At 33.6% G+C, this 17,000-nt stretch overlaps 1 pseudogene; it reads left to right on the top strand.

The window, feature by feature from the left end:
• Nucleotides 1-525: 525 nt before the first annotated feature.
• Nucleotides 526-14,706, top strand: LOC114175238 (uncharacterized; annotated as a pseudogene).
• Nucleotides 14,707-17,000: the final 2,294 nt, after the last annotated feature.

Here is a 17,000-nt window from a genome sequence, read left to right on the forward strand (position 1 = left end):
TTGTCAAGCTCAATTGTGGTACGAAGAAAGATCTGATAAATGCAAAAGATTAAAACAAGTTGATTTCTCTCTTTGTTGTCAAAAGGGAAAAGTCCAACTTCCATTTTTGAAGAAACCTCCATAATTGCTTCAAAAGTTGTTGAAAGGTGAAGACACTACAAGCCAACATTTCTTACAGTACATAAGAAGCTACAACAACATGTTCTCATTTACATCAATTGGTGCTAAGATTCATTCGTCAATCAATAATGGATGTGGTCCTCCTCAATTTATTCTTAGTGGTCAAAATTACCATCGCATTGGAAGTTTATTGCCCAAAAAAGGATCAAGTCCAAAATTTGCACAACTATATATTTATGACACAGAAAATGAAACAACAAACAGAGTTAGTCACTTTGGGTATTTCTACATACTTTATTTATGTTTTACCAATCATTGCATATATAATTGATTCATTTGTAATTTTACAGGTCTGATATACAACAATCCATATTTGATAAATCATTGATCGAAGAGTTGAAAAACATGATTGACAAACACAATGTTCTTGCTCAAACATTCAGAAGAGTAAGAGATTTTGTAGATGATGATGACCGATCAGATTTTGGATTGAGGTTATTTAGACATCGCTTTAAGGATTCTAGAGTATACAATACACCAATAGTAGATGAAGTCGCAACATTGATAGTTGGTGATTTGAGCACCTTAGTTGTAGGAAGGGACATTATTGTTAAGAAAGTTTATGGTCAGTTGATGAGACTACAATGAAACCCACACATGTTTCATTCTTCTGCAATATACTTTTATTTTTCCATATAGAGAAGATGGTTATCAAGAGGATATTCCAATTAGAGATTGTCATAGATATGGTCAAAGTAGAAAGATAATTCACATTTCTTTACGAGAATTCATTGCTTTCATAATACAAGATAGAAAGGTTGAATTTGCTAACTTTGTACATTCATGTTGATTGTTTCAACAGTTTTTAGTGGATACATACACTATGATTGAAGCCCAAAGGTTGTCTTTTATGAGAAATAATCAAAAACTCATTCGTTCTGATATTCTAAATGGGTTACAAGAAGTTGTTAACAAAGGTGAAACTTATCTTTCTTCACTGGAAAGCGTATAGTTTTGCCAGCTTCATTTATAGGTGATATGTGATACATGTTCAATAATTGCCAAGATGTTATGGCCATTTGTAAGAGGTATAGCTATCCAAATTTGTTTATAACAATCACATGTAATGTAAATTGGCCTGATATTCTTGATTTTGTAAAATCAAGAGGTTTAACTGCTTCAGATAGGCCAAACATTGTTTGTAGAGTTTTTATAATGAAATTAGACCAAATGATGATAGATTTCAAGAAGAATAATTTCTTTGGCAAAGTCAATGCAGGTCACCAAACTACATTTCCATCATTTAGACTTTTTACCGCCAACTGTTTTTTCTAATAATTATGTTCAAATTTTAGGTATGTATACAATTGAATTTCAAAAGAGAGGTCTGCCACATGCTAATATATTATTATGGTTGAGTGACTCAAACAAGTTAGAAAATGCAAAGCACATAGATCAAGTAATCTCTACTGAACTTCCTCATCCAGATCTCTATCCAAAACTTTCAAAGGTTGTTAAAACATATATGGTACATGATCCGTGCGGAGCCCCTAGATTCAACTCACCATGCATGAAAGAAGGTTGGTGTTCTAAATTTTTTCCTAAAAAATTTAGACATAAAACTACAATTGATGAAGATGGATATCCTCTATATAGGCGTAGGGATGATGGTTTATTTGTGTTGAAAAATGGACATAAATTAGGTAATGGAAATGTCGTGCCTTATAGTCCTCTTCTCTTAATGCGGTATCAAGTTCATGTTAATACAAAATATTGCAACAAATCAAAAACAATCAAGTATTTGTTCACATATGTCAACAAATGTCCTGATAGAGCCACAATGAAAATTACAGACAAAGAGAATGAATCTACAGAAATGTGTATTGTTGATGAGATTAAAAGATATTATGATTGTAGATGTTTATCTCCATGTGAAGTAGTTAGGAGAATTTATGGCTTTGATATCCATCATAGATGGCCTGTTGTTCAACGTTTAACTTTTCACCTACAAGATCAATAAACAATTTTGTTTAAAGATGATAATAGAATTGATGATGTATTGGAGAGGAATGACAACATCAATATTGTTGACATAAGAAGCCAAGGTGGTTTGCTTCTTAAAGATTTAATGAAGATTTAATGAAGCTCTTTTGAACTATATTGAAGCCATAAACATTGGAATGAAGTCTACATTGATGAAGGAAAGGAGATTTGATGATATCCATGGTGATCAAGCTGGAATGTGTGTTCTCCATGTACTTACATCATTAAGAAAGTGTGCTTGTAGTTTGTAATTCATGTTGTAGACCTTAAAGCATTAATTAGATGTAGTTTGGTCTTTGTTGTGTTTTTTAATCTGTTGAATGGTTTTTCAACAGGTTAAAATGTCTCTTTTAATCTGTTAAATGACTTTTTAACAGGTTAAAAGGTTGGCTGCAGTAGTCTTAAACTGCAACAAATTCAACCAGTTGATTTAGTTTTTAATCGACTAATTTCACTTAAGTAAAGTGAAATCAACCGATTGATTTGAAAATCAACTTGTTGAATTTCCTAACAGTTTGACTATAAAAGCTGTGATTTTCGAAAGAGAGGTCGGTTGATCATTTTAGAGCACGAATTGGTTCTGGAAACTTGTGGAAACTCTCTCCTTCGTGATCATAGGTGTTGCAGCTGTTGAAGATTGATCTTGGATCAATTATTGAAGCTTTTGGCTTGGTTTGAAGCTTGGAGAAAGTGGTCTGTGGTAGGCAAGGCTGTGCTACCACTGAGGTTTGATCTTTCTCAAGCTTTATGTGTGTGCCTGTTGGTTTTCCAGGTCTGCAAGAGGGTTCTTGTTGTGCTGGTGTGATTCTTGTGTGATTCAAGAGTCTTTTGTTGTGTTTTTTCATATTTTGGAAGTGTAAGGGTGGATTCTTTGTAAAACTTTTGAAATAGTGCAAAGTCAAGCTCAGGTTTCCTTGACAAACTGGATGTAGCTCAGGTTTGAGTGAACCAGTATAAAAATCCATGGTGTCCTCTCTTCTTTAACCTTTCTCTCTTGCATTTTCATTTTAAGTTTCAAGAACTTGTGCTTTAATCATCTTTTTCATGTTCTTGCATGTTTTCATAGCATCTGAAGCATTGAGCATGTTTGTATAATCATTTGGAACTGATCTTGATCATTCTTGAGCCTTGTTTCTGGTTTAAAATTCAAATTCACATTTCTGCATTTTTCTCAGTATTTTAGTCAACTGTTTTTCAGTTTCAATCGATTGATTATACCAGAACAGAATCTGTTTAGTAAAATCAATCTGTTAACTCTGTTTTTGATCGATTGAAAGTGTATAGTTCAGTACTATTTGCATCCTAACTTGGTGATCTATTTGATTCAATTAAAGGAGGTTTTTAGCTTGCAAAAATAGCCTAAAGTTTTAACTAGCCAATTCAACCCCCCTTCTTGGCTTTTCAACCATTTCAAAACTAACAATTGGTATCTAGAGCAAGGTACTTGAAATTTGATCAAGTAAGGTCCTAAATCTGTTTTGAACTACTTGAAATGGCTGAAAACAAGTTACCCTTTGGTGAAGGTGCCTCAATTCATAGACCCCCTATGTTTAGTGGCATTAATTACCAATTTTAGAAAATTAGGATGAAAATCTTTATTGAGTCAATAGATCAAGGGATATGGGATGCAATCATAAATGGACCATATACTCCTAAACATATTGTTGATGATGTGCAGGTTAATAAGCCATGGACTCCATGGAATGAGGAAGAAAGGAGGAGAGCCCAATATGATTGCAATGCAAAGAATATCCTCACTTCATCTCTCAACATGGATGAGTTTTTTTCGTGTTTCACAATGCAAGAGTGCCAAGGAAATGTGGGAACCAATGATGTTAAGAGAGCTAAAAAGCATGCCTTGATTCAAGAATATGAGCTATTCAAGATGAAACAAGGAGAATCCATGGCGGATGTGCAAAAGAGATTCACTCACATAGTCAACCATCTCATATGCTTGGGTAAGGAATTTGACAAGGAAGAGTTAAACATCAAGGTGCTAAAGTGTCTTGATAGATCTTGGCAACCAAAGGTCATGGCTATCTCAGAAACAAAAGATCTATCCACTTTGACTACAGCCGCATTGTTTGGTAAGCTTAGGGAGCATGAGATTGAGATGCTAAGGCTTAATGAGCTTGAGTCAAGTGAGAAAAAGGTCAAGAACATAGCCTTGAAGACTAGCACCAAGAAAAATGAGGAAACTGACGATGAGGTGGCTGATTGAAGTGAAAGTGAGAACTTGAATCTCCTTGTCAAGAGGTTTGGTAAGTATCTCAAAAGGAAAGGTATCAAAGGTAATCCCAAGAGGTATACTTCCAAACACAATGAATCAAACTCTTCTAATTTTACATGTTATAACTGTGGAAAACAAGGACATATCAAGATTGAATGTCCAAATGGTAACAAAGAAAAGGAGAAGAGTGTTGATAGGAAAAAGGAGAAAAAGCCAAAGGAGAAACGTGCATACATTGCATGGGAGGACAATGATGATTCAACAACAAGTAGCTCCTCACAAGATGAGAGTGAAGAAGCCAACTTGTGTCTCATGGCTGGTTATGAGTTATCTTCCTCAAGCCAAGTAAGTTCTATAGACTTAAATGACTATAATCAATTGTTGCATGATTTTGAAGATTTTCATAATGAAGCAAACAAGATTTCTGCATTAAACAATCGGTTGAAAGGCTTAAACAATTGTCTGGAAAACAAAGTTAGTCAACTGGAAAAAGAAACAGCTGATTTAAAAACTAATTTTGAACATTTGAAAATTATTTACAATAATTCAACCGACTGTTTTAGAAATCAGTCAGCTGAAAGATCTTGTGAAAACTGCACAATTTTGAAAAACCAAGTGAAATACCTTATAAAAACATGTGCAAGGTTCACAAAAGGAGAAGCAAACTTAGAGGTTGTTCTTGGTTCACAAAATTGTGTGTTTGTCAAAGCTGGACTTGGTTTCAATCCTTCTTTTCAAAAGAAAACCAAGAATTTCTCTAGTTTCTTTTCTAAAAGCATGACAAGTGACATGCCATTCATTTCATGCAACTATTGTATGCAAAAAGGTCATGCTATTAAGAACTGTCATGGTAGAAAATATGATGTTCCTAAAGGGATTATGAAATGGATCCCAAAAGGATCAAGAAAGGCTTAACCATGTTGGACCCAACCTATCAAAGGGTACCATGTAATGTATATTTCTTTTGCAGGTTATCAAAAGTGAAAAGAAGACTTGTGGTACCTTGACCAGCGTAGTGACAAAGGTTTTAAAGTTGTGTTTGAACCAAATAATTGTCTTATCTATGATTCATGTAGTAGTATTGTATTGATAGGAAAAACAGTCAACAATATATACTTGATGGATCTGCATCATGCATCATATAGCATACTTTGCTTTCTTATAAAAGAAATGTTTTTCTAGGCTATGCTATACAAAGTCATGCATATAGAGTCTATAATAAGAGATTGATGACTGTTGAAGAGTCTATGCATGTTGTATTTGATGAAACTAACCCAAAACTGCAGGATCAAGTGCAAAGAATGCAGATGAGGAAGATATACTGTAGGAGCAGATTTCTGCTGCAGAAAAGTCCAGTACTGCAGGAAATCAGTTGGCTAAAAAGGAAAAACAGTCGACTGAAAAAGCTGCAGACAACAAATTGCTCAAGGATTGGATCCAGCCTAGAGGTTTATCAAAGGACAACATCATAGGTGATATCAAACAGCGAGTATCTACTAGACGTAGGATTGTATTTTGTGAACATGTTGCATTTGTATCTCAAATTGAACCTAAGAATGTGAATGATGCTTTGAATGATAGTAATTGGATTGTGGCTATGCAAGATGAACTCAATCAATTCACAAGAAATGATGTGTGGTCTCTAGTGCCTAAAACGAATGACATGAATATAATTGGAACCAAATGGGTTTTTAGAAACAAAATTTATGAAGATGGTAATATTGTAAGAAACAAAGCTAGACTAGTTGCTAAAGGTTATAATCAAGAAGAAGGCATTGATTTTGATGAAACTTATGCACCTGTAGCTAGGCTAGAAGCTGTGAGATTACTCTTAGCATATGCTTGCATGTGTAACTTTAAATTGCATCAAATGGATGTGAAAAGTGCATTCTTGAATGGTTTTCTAAATGAAGAAGTGTATGTATCACAACCTCCTGGATTTGAGGATCATCTCTATCCTAACCATGTTTTCAAATTGAAAAAGGCCTTATATGGTTTAAAACAAGCACCAAGGCAATGGTATGAAAGGCTAAGCAATTTTCTCTTATCAAAAGGTTATGCTAGAGGTGCAGTGGATAAAACACTCTTCATTAGAAAACATGATAATGATGTTATACTTGTTCAAGTGTATGTTGATGATATCATCTTTAGTTCAAATAATAACACATTGTGTGAAGAGTTTGTTGCAGCAATGCAGGGAGAGTTCGAGATGTCCATGATGGGTGAGCTTGCCTACTTTCTAGGGCTGCAAGTCAAGCAACTCAAGCATGAAACATTTTTAAATCAATCAAAATACTGTTTTGACTTGTTGAAAAAGTTCAAAATGGAGGATTGCAAGGAAGCTGCCACTCCAATTGCAACAAATTGCCTTATGGATGCAGATGAGGCTGGCCAACCAGTAGATTCAACCAAATATAGAGTGTTGATTAGGTCTTTGCTCTATCTTACAGCAAGTAGGCCAGACATTCAGTTTGGAGTATGCTTATGTGCTAGATTTCAAGCAAATCCTAAGGAATCACACTTTAAGGCTGCAAAAAGGATTCTAAAGTACCTCAAAGGAACAACCAATGTTGGTTTATGGTATCCATGTGATTCTAACATATCTCTTAGTGGTTTTTCAGATTCAGACAATGCAGAGTGCAAATTGGATAGGAAAAGCACAAGTGGTACTTGCCATTTGCTTGGATCAAGTCTAATCTCATGGAATAGCAAAAAAGCAAGCTTGTGTGGCACTTTCCACAGCTGAAGCTGAATATATTGCTGTTGGACATGGTTGTGCACAAATCATATGGTTGAAACATCAACTTTTGGACTATGGTGTAAGGCTAAGCAAGGTACCTTTGTATTGTGATAATACTAGTGCAATCAACTTAACCAAGAATCCAATACAACATTCTAAAACCAAGCATATAGAGATTAGGCATCATTTCATTCGTGATCATGTTCAAAAGGGAGATTGTGAAATCAAGTTTATTAAAACTGAAAATCAATTGGCGGATTTGTTTACAAAACCATTGGCTAGAGATAGATTTAACAAGCTAAGAACTGAACTAGGCATCTTAGACATCAAGAATGTGGTCTGATGTGTTTGTAGCATGTTAATCTATGTACTAATGCATTGGTTTAATAAAAATTTGCTGCTGTATGCAAAAGTTAAAAATTGTCATAGTCAACCTGTTGATTTTGCATTTCAACGTGTTGATTTCACTTAAATCTGCCTTTGTTTGCAAAATTCATGATCTGTCAATCTGCTGTTTCTGTATTTCAACATGTTTATTTCACTTAAACTGCCACTGGATAATGAAAAATTAATCTGCTATGATTTTTTATCTTCTGTTTTCATAATTCAGTATTTGCTTTCATTAAAACTGAATCTGGAAAAATGAAGTTCAATTTCACGATTTTCAATCGATTAATTTTCAAAATCAGTCAGCTAATTTCACTTAACCAGGTTCTGCTTTTAATCTCTGATGCTCTGATGTTGTTTTAGTCGACTAATTCTATTTTCAACGTGTTGATTTCACTTAAACTGTGCTTTTACTCACGAATTGATTTGTTAAGCTAACTCAGCCAAAGCAAGCAACTTTTTGTCAGGTACTATCTGCTCTTAACTGCCCATTTCATCAGCCATGTGTTACTTTTACTGAATTGTTTGACCAAAAAGCATTCTAGTGTACAATTCCAATGTGCATGCAGCTCACATGATCTGAACTGATTGATTCTCTCATAAAAACACATTGAAAACATCATGAATGCACGAGATATTGTTTTGGACTGCATTAAATTGATTTGGGTAACATAAAATGAATTAATTAGAAAAATCTGCACCATTTAATCAATTGTTTCTGAAAATCAGTTTGTTGAATTATAAATACTGCACTTGTATTGCTGCATTTCCATCATACATCTCTTAGAAACAGCCATACCAACACTCATCATGCCTCGTCGTTCCCAAAGAGCTACCCAATCTGATGATGAGCACTCCACTCCTCCTACTCCAAGGTCTCCAAATCATGAAAGCCATAGGAGAATTGAAGCATGGTTTGAGGATCATGAGGACAACATTCAAGTGTTCCTCATTGAGATGAGCAGGAAGCAGATCAACATTCCTAAGGTGTTGAGGTTCTCATGGCTAAGGGCTGAAGACTTTGAGAGCCCATTCCAACAACTAAAGCATCAAAAGTTGAAGTCATTCCTTGAACTTTCAGGGAAAATATATCCAGACTTGGTGAAGGTGTTTTTCACCAACTTGGAGTTCAAAAATGATGTTCTACTGTCCAGCATCAAGGGTGTTCAAATGGAGATCAACAAGAGAGCTTGGAAAGATGTGGTTGGACTCAAACCAAGGGGTGTGCAAGTGAGAAAAGGTGAAACTGGGGTTGTTCTAGAATTCAACAAGATGCAATACTATGGCCAATGCTTGAGAAATCCTATTGCTGAAATCAAACACTTCCATGTTGGTGGTCTCAAGGTGGATCAAAGGTTACTTGGTATGATTGTCACAAAAATCCTTGTTCCACATGGTAGCAACCATTCAACATTGAATGAGGGAGATTTGACACTCATGTACTGCATTCAACACAACATTCAAGTGGATTGGATCTATGTGTTTCGTGATCACATGCTCAAGGCCAAGAGGCTCAAGGATTTTAGGCTTCCATATGTGGTTTTGGTGTCTAAATTCATTGAATACTTTGGTATTGATGTAGAAGATGAGCTAGAGGAGTCAACTGGACTATTGAACCATACCTCCAACCAAAATCTGCACAAAATGGGCTTTATCAAGGTGGGAAATGGATGGATAACTGCTGGAGTTGTTGTTGGTGGTGCACATGACCATGAAGCCGGTCCAAGTGGTGCAAATCAAGAGGAAGAACCAACTACTGGACCTATGGACTTGATTCCCTACAATCCTCCAGAGGATAGAGGCCCTATGTACTCACATTTTGAGAGGATGGTGCTGAACCAGCTGCATGAGCTCAATGTGTCTCAACATGAACATCACAACTATTGCAATAAGAGGTTCAATGCATTGGATGGCTAAATCCATGATATCCATGATATGCTCCACTCATTCCAGACCAGAAATGACCCTCAGGATGACTGAGTGTGGTGGTTGTTTAGGATCATGCATTGCATCCTTGTGTTTGTGATTTTTCAGTTTGAGTTCTGTCAGTTTTAGTTGGTTGTTTTTTCATTTCAGTCGGCTGATTGTATCAGCTTTATGCATCTGTTTTCTGTTTTCAGTTTCTGTTGGTTGTATTTCCTTCCAGTATTAATCAAATGATATGCAATGCTTGTTATCTTTATGCATTTGTTCTGTTTGATGAATCCAAAGGGGGAGAAAAATTAGAAAATTGGAAAATGGATAATTGATCAAATTAAACTAAGCATTAAAAAAAAATTGGAATCAATAATCAAATCTGAATTTGAACCCATATTATTGATAGGGGGAGCATGATCACAGTTGTATACTTGCTAGCTTGTGTGTATTGCTGCTGTAAAATAGTTTTTCAGGTTCCCAAGCTTCAAGCAAGGTGTTACTTCATCAATTGGTTTCCAACAAATGGAAGAAGCATTTTGCAATGGAAGATAGAAGAAGATAGATGGAATAGAGGTTGGCTTCATCAAATCAGGGGGAGATTGTTGACATGAGAAGCCAAGGTGGTTTGCTTCTTGAAGATTTGATGAAGATTGAATGAAGCTCTTTTGAACTATCTTGAAGCCATAAACATTGAAATGAAGTCTACATTGATGAAGGAAAGGAGATTTGATGATATCTATGGTGATCAAGGCTGGAATGTGTGCTCTCCATGTACTTACATCATTAAGAAAGTGTGTTTGTAGTTTGTAATTCATGTTGTAGACCTTAAAGCATTAATTAGATGTAGTTTGGTCTTTGTTGTGTTTTTTAATCTGTTGAATGGTTTTTCAACAGGTTAAAATGTCTCTTTTAATCTGTTGAATGACTTTTTAACAAGTTAAAAGGTTGGCTGCAGTAGTCTTAAACTGCACCAAATTCAACCAGTTGATTTAGTTTTTAATCGACTAATTTCACTTAAGTCAAGTGAAATCAACCGATTGATTTGAAAATCAACTTGTTTAATTTCCTAACAGTTTGACTATAAAAGCTGTGATTTTCAAAAGAGAGGTCGGTTGATCATTTTAAAGCACGAATTGGTTCTGGAAACTTGTGGAAACTCTCTCCTTCGTGATCACAGGTGTTGCAGCTGTTGAAGATTGATCTTGGATCAATTCTTGAAGCTTTTGGCTTGGTTTGAAGCTTGGAGAAAGTGGTTTGTGGTAGGCAAGGTTGTGCTACCGCTGAGGTTTGATCTTTCTCAAGCTTTGTGTGTGTGCCTGGTGGTTTTCCAGGTCTGCAAGAGGGTTCTTGTTGTGCTGGTGTGATTCTTGTGTGATTCAAGAGTCTTTTGTTGTATTTTTGCATATTTTGGAAGTGTAAGGGTGGATTCTTTGTAAAACTTTTGAAATAGTGCAAATTCAAGCTCAGGTTGCCTTGACAAACTGGATGTAGCTCAGGTTTGAGTGAACCAGTATAAAAATCTGTGATGTCCTCTCTTCTCTAATCTTTCTCTCTTGCATTTTCATTTTAAAGTTTCAAGAACTTGTGCTTTAATCATCTTTTTCATGTTCTTGCATGTTTTCATAGCATCTGAAGCATTGAGCATGTTTGTATAATCATTTGGAATTGATCTTGATCTTTCTTGAGCATTGTTTCTGGTTTAAAATTCAAATTCACATTTCTGCATTTTTCCCAGTATTTTAGTTGACTGTTTTTCAGTTTCAATCGATTGATTATACCAAAACATAATCTGTTTAGTAAAATCAATCTGTTAACTCTGTTTTTGATCGATTGAAAGTGTATAGTTCAGTACTGTTTGCATCTTAACTTGGTGATCTATTTGATTCAATTAAAGGAGGTTTTTAGCTTGCAAAAATAGCCTAAAATTTTAACTAGCCAATTCAACCCCCCTTCTTGGCTTTTCAACCATTTCAAAACTAACAAATACGATGTTTCTAGCTTGGTTTGAAGCTAACAAAAGATTTGAGGAAGGCATGAACTTGACCTATGCTGAATTTCCAACAAAGTTTGTTTCGAGTCTCAACAAAGGCAATGGAAACCAAGAAAGCAGGGTTATAGTATTGGTTGACTGACATATGTTCCTCTAGGATCAAGTGAATGTTATTACATGAGAATCTTACCAACAAAACAGAAAGGTTGTATTAATCATGATAGTATAAAGACAATTAACGGTAAAACATTCTCTACATACCAAGAGGCTTGCTAGGAATTAGGATTATTGGCAGATGACAAAGAATTCTTTGATGCCTTTAAAGAGGCTAGCCATCTTGCATCTGGAAATAAAATTAGAAGGTTATTTGTTTCTTTGTTAATCATGAATACTATGTCAAAGCCAAAAGTTGTTTGGGATGCAACTTGGAATTTATTGGCAGATGGTATCCTATATAAAAAAAGGAAAGACTTGAACATACTGGGTACTAAATAGAAATAATCTCCATTCTTTATTCCATATTTATTTATTCATGATATGTTTTGTTTTGTAGGTTTTCAAATGGAAGAACATGATTTACACAATCTTTGTCTCCTAAAAGTAGAAGAACTTCTAAATTTCAATGGGCGAGCTTTAACAAATTATAGTTCCCTTCCTCAACCTGATCTTTCAAATTCATTCAAATTTCATAACAGGTACATTATTGATGAAATGAATTATGATAAAGAACAAATGGAGAAGCTATATCACTCTCTATTGCAGTCAGTCACTAATGAGCAACTACATGTTTATAACAAAATTATGACAGCGGTGAATTCAGATGTAGGGAATTTCTTTTTCTTATATGGTTATGGTGGGACTGGAAAAACATATATATGGAAACTTTTGTCCGCTGCTATTAGAGCGAAGGGAATGATTGCCCTTAATATAGCTTCAAGCGGCATTGCATCTTTATTGCTTCCTGAAGGTAAAACTGCTCATTCTACTTTTTGCATACCATTAGCAATCAATGATGAATCAACGTGCAACATCAATCAAGGAAGTCTCCGTGCTAAACTATTGCGGGAAACAAAACTTATCATATGATGAAGGATTATCTTGTTCCTTTTTAAGATTATTGAATATGGTGAGTTGATTAAGAAAGCTAAGTGAAATCCCCACTGGACATTAAGATAGCAAGTTATCTAGATGTGAAGGTTCCTTTCACAAAGCTCAAGAGAAGAAGATGATGGATTGATTCAAAACAAAAAGGAAATGGAAAGCACATAAACCATAGAAAACCAAGAACAATTAAAGGAAGAAGAAAACATAAAATGGAAAGGAAAGGAATGGTAAAAATGTGAGAAGCACGCCACTACAAGGCTAGGCTAGAAGCCATGGCAACCTTGAAGATGAGTGGATGTGTGCCGCCACTTGCTATGCAAGATAAGGCTTAGAAGTATTCACTCCCAAGGGAGGAAACTCTCACAAATGGTTGAGACACAAGAGTGTTTTTACTTCAAAATGTTCAACCCTTTTACATGTCTAGGAGCACCCCTTATATAGAAGAGTTTAGGAGCCTCTAAGCAAATAAAAGATACCTAAGGATGTCTCTACAAAAACCTAACCTAGCTTCTAGAAACTAGGTCAAATAAGGTTACAAAAATGAGAGACAAAAGAGCCAACTATGGTGTGTGCAAGGCTAATTTCGTTCTAGCACAAAAGGAGACAAAGAATGTGTCTCATATGTCTCCAAAAAGTGGCTAAATGGTGCTAAAAACAAAGGAGACCAAAGGTACATAGGTACACTTATTTTATGCCTTTTACTTTATGATTTATGCCTTTGCTTTACTTTCTCCTCCACATCATTTGTGCTCCCCAATCACCATGCACCACCTAGCATTGCTTTCTTACTCCTAATTAACCTACAAAGCAAATAAACATAGATTAGCATGTTGGCTTAAGTCAAGTCAACTATAGTCAACAAGTCAAACCTAGTCAAAGGTCAACAAGTCAACTAAAGTTGATTCAATGAAGTCAACTTTGGGAATCAAAAATAACAAACACAAATGAAAGGGATGAAGGATTAGTGAACTTCCTTTCTAAACATGCTTAGTCTTCTTAAGCATGTGCCTCCAACCTTGGTTGGGGTCAATCCTTCATCATCATATGGGATGAAGCTCCTATGATGAATAAGTTATGTTTCCAAGCTTTTGATAGAACATTGAGAGAGATTATAAGAGCTAGAAATGAAGATAATGCTGACAAACCATTTGGTGGAAAGGTTGTTGTCTTGGACGGTGATTTTAGACAAATCTTGCCAATAGTAAGAAAGGGATCAAGGTATGATATTGTGAACTCATCAATTAACTACTCTGATTTGTTGCAATATTGCATAGTTCTTAAGCTATCACAAAACATGAGGTTAAAGAGTGTTGTTTCAAATGAAAGTGCAATAAATATAAAAGAATTTGCTAATTGGATTCTTAAAATTGGAGATAGAAATATGAATTTGAATGAAAGTGGTGAAGTGAACATTTCAATACCAATAAATCTTCTAATTCAAGAAAGTGAAACACCTTTACTTTCTTTCGTCAAATTTGTTTATGGTGGTCTAATTGATAATATCATGACTCTTGGCTTCTTTGATGACGACGCTATACTTTGCCCTACAATTGATAGTGTTGAACAAGTAAATGACTTCATTTTATCTTTGATTCCTGGTGAAGAACAAAGTTATTTAAGTTCAGACACTCTTTTCCAATCTGATGATGATAAAGAAATTCAAGGTGAGTGGTTTACTTAAGAGTTTCTAAATGATATCAAATGTTCAGGAATTCCAAATCATAGGATTAAATTGAAAGTTGGCGTACCAATTATGCTTTTAAGAAACATTGATCAAGCAAATGGTCCTTGCAATGGTAGAAGGTTGCAACTTAATGATTTGGGAAAGAATGTTATCTCTACTACGATAATAATAGGCAAAAATGTTGGTGACAAAATTTTCATACCAAGAATGAACTTGACACCTACTGATTCCAACATCCCGTTTAAATTTCAAAGGAGGCAATCTCCAATATCCCTATGCTTTGAAATGACAATAAACAAAAGTCAAGGCCAAACTCTTCTAAAGTTGGACTTTATTCTCCTCGCCCAGTTTTTACTCATGGACAATTGTACGTAGCAATTTCTAGAGTGACATCAAAGAAAGGACTAAAAATCTTAATTCTGGATAAAGATGGAAAAGTAACCAATACAACTACAAATGTGGTTTACAAAGAAATATTTGAAAATCTTTGATAAGAGTACAAATTACTTTAACAACATTCTTATAATTTGTCAATTATTGTAGCTTTAACTCTAATTCCTTTCTTTTGTTGTAGATTATAATGACTTCAATAGAATTGAAATGATTATGCAATAGTGTATAATATACACTTTGATGATTTTTTTTACAGCTGCAACGATATTGAAAAGTAGTTGGTCATTGATACATGTTTGAACTGCATTATTTGTTGTCCAACATCTATATCTACTTCATTGGATTCCACTCATGGATTGATGTTTTGAACACCATGGTTGTTGCAGTACAAATATTATAACTCTTTTAAAGATTCTCAATTGTTATTTTAATTTTTATTTGTGGCTTTACTGTATTGTGAAGAAAAAAATATGTACCTACATGTTCTTATATGTCTCTACAAAAATATTCGTTAATGGAAAAATGATAAATATAACAGCCACATTCATTTTCATTTACAGAATGTCTCTACATTCATTTTATTTCTTTTAATTATATAAACGTTAAAGAATGAACCTTATAAAATTTATAGATTTGAATAAATTGTAAAACGAATATAAAAAATCATATGTTATAGTTATTTTTAAATACTTTATGTTTCCGTTACTTTATATATTAAAGTATTTCCAAAAAACTATTGTACAATTGTATGTTACTGAAGTTGTGCTGGCAGTTTCAACTAAGATTCGTTTTCACTGTTTGTACGTGATACACTTTGCCATTCCATTTCCAACTTTCACTTTACCATTCCATCCAGAATTTTCACTTTCCCATATATTTCAACCGTGACTTTGTTCTGCAATTAGAGGAATGGAGATGGAGCAAACTCAAAACCACACAACAATACTTTGGGAGTTCAACACCATCTACATATGTTGTCAGGTATTCCGTAAATTTTACCATAGAAATGCATTGTTGAAAAGCATTGATATTTGTTGTTGTATGTGTTTTTTGCTATCAACGGTTTGCTTGTATGTGTTCCAACTCTATCATCCTCATTCCCACTGTATCATCCTCATTAAAAAGGTAAGATTTTTGCCATAATGCTAAACACAAAATATCGATATAGTAGGACTAAATAGGAAAATGTGTAATAGAGATGGAGATAAAACAATCTGTGGAAGAGAATGTACTAGTGCCTGATCTTTAATTTTCTATCATTTCATTTTAATTTTTTGATTGTTATATATTTTTCATTTGTCTTTTTCATTTCGTTAAGAAATTTTTTTAGATACTAAATTATTGAACCAAAATAGACACACACCTTCATTTGCATTTATACAATCAATTATGGTTTCTATTTTAATTGGGTGAACTATAAAGAATTATTCTTTTTCATTTTAATTGTATAAATGTTTGTTTAATATTTTTTATAAATACATAATTAATATATATATATATATATATATATATATATATATATATATATATATATATAATATAATATAGACTTCTTTTCATAATTTAATTATTTATCTGTTTTTTCTTATTTTGTGTTTTATTTATACAATCAATTATGGTTTCTATTTTAATTGGGTGAACTATAAAGAATTATTCTTTTTCATTTTAATTGTATAAATGTTTGTTTAATATTTTTTATAAATACATAATATATATATATATATATATATATAATATAGACTTCTTTTCATAATTTAATTATTTATCTGTTTTTTCTTATTTTGTGTTTTATTTTTTTATTATTAATTTTTAAATATTTTGTAGGTTAATATAGTACCGAAATTTCTTTTCGTTTCAACTATTCTAAAGATTTAAAATTTGTTCTTATTTTATTTGTTATTTACTGGGTTTAATATTTTGTATTACTTTTTAAACTTTTAATTTTTTTTCATTTGTAATAAATACATACGACTTTATTTTTATTTTTTGTATTACTTTTAAATTTTTAATATCATTGTTTTCTAACCATTAATTATATTTTGAAAAATAATATTTTGTACTTATATATGTTTGTGTTTATGTTTTCATTTCGTTGCAGAGAAAAAAAATTCTTCATGTTTTTATTTATTGTTGGAAAATAATTTACTGTCTTTATTAATTTGTAGCCATTTGGATTTGTCGATCGACACTTTGCTGTTGGTTATGCACACGAATTAGGACCACATTGACACTTGGTAGATGGAAATGGTAAAAGCACGACAGTTACCTATAACATGGATTCAAATAACCCAAGAATCACTGAAGGTTGGAGTAATATGAGAGATTTGTATGACATCCAAAGTGACTCTCACATCCAGTTTCAGTATTTGGGAAATTCTTTATTTCACCTAAC

Source organism: Vigna unguiculata, chromosome 3 (assembly GCF_037176805.1).
Source record: "Vigna unguiculata cultivar grain cowpea cultivar isolate G323 ecotype 2 chromosome 3, ASM3717680v1, whole genome shotgun sequence".
NCBI classification, from domain to species: Eukaryota; Viridiplantae; Streptophyta; class Magnoliopsida; order Fabales; family Fabaceae; genus Vigna; species Vigna unguiculata.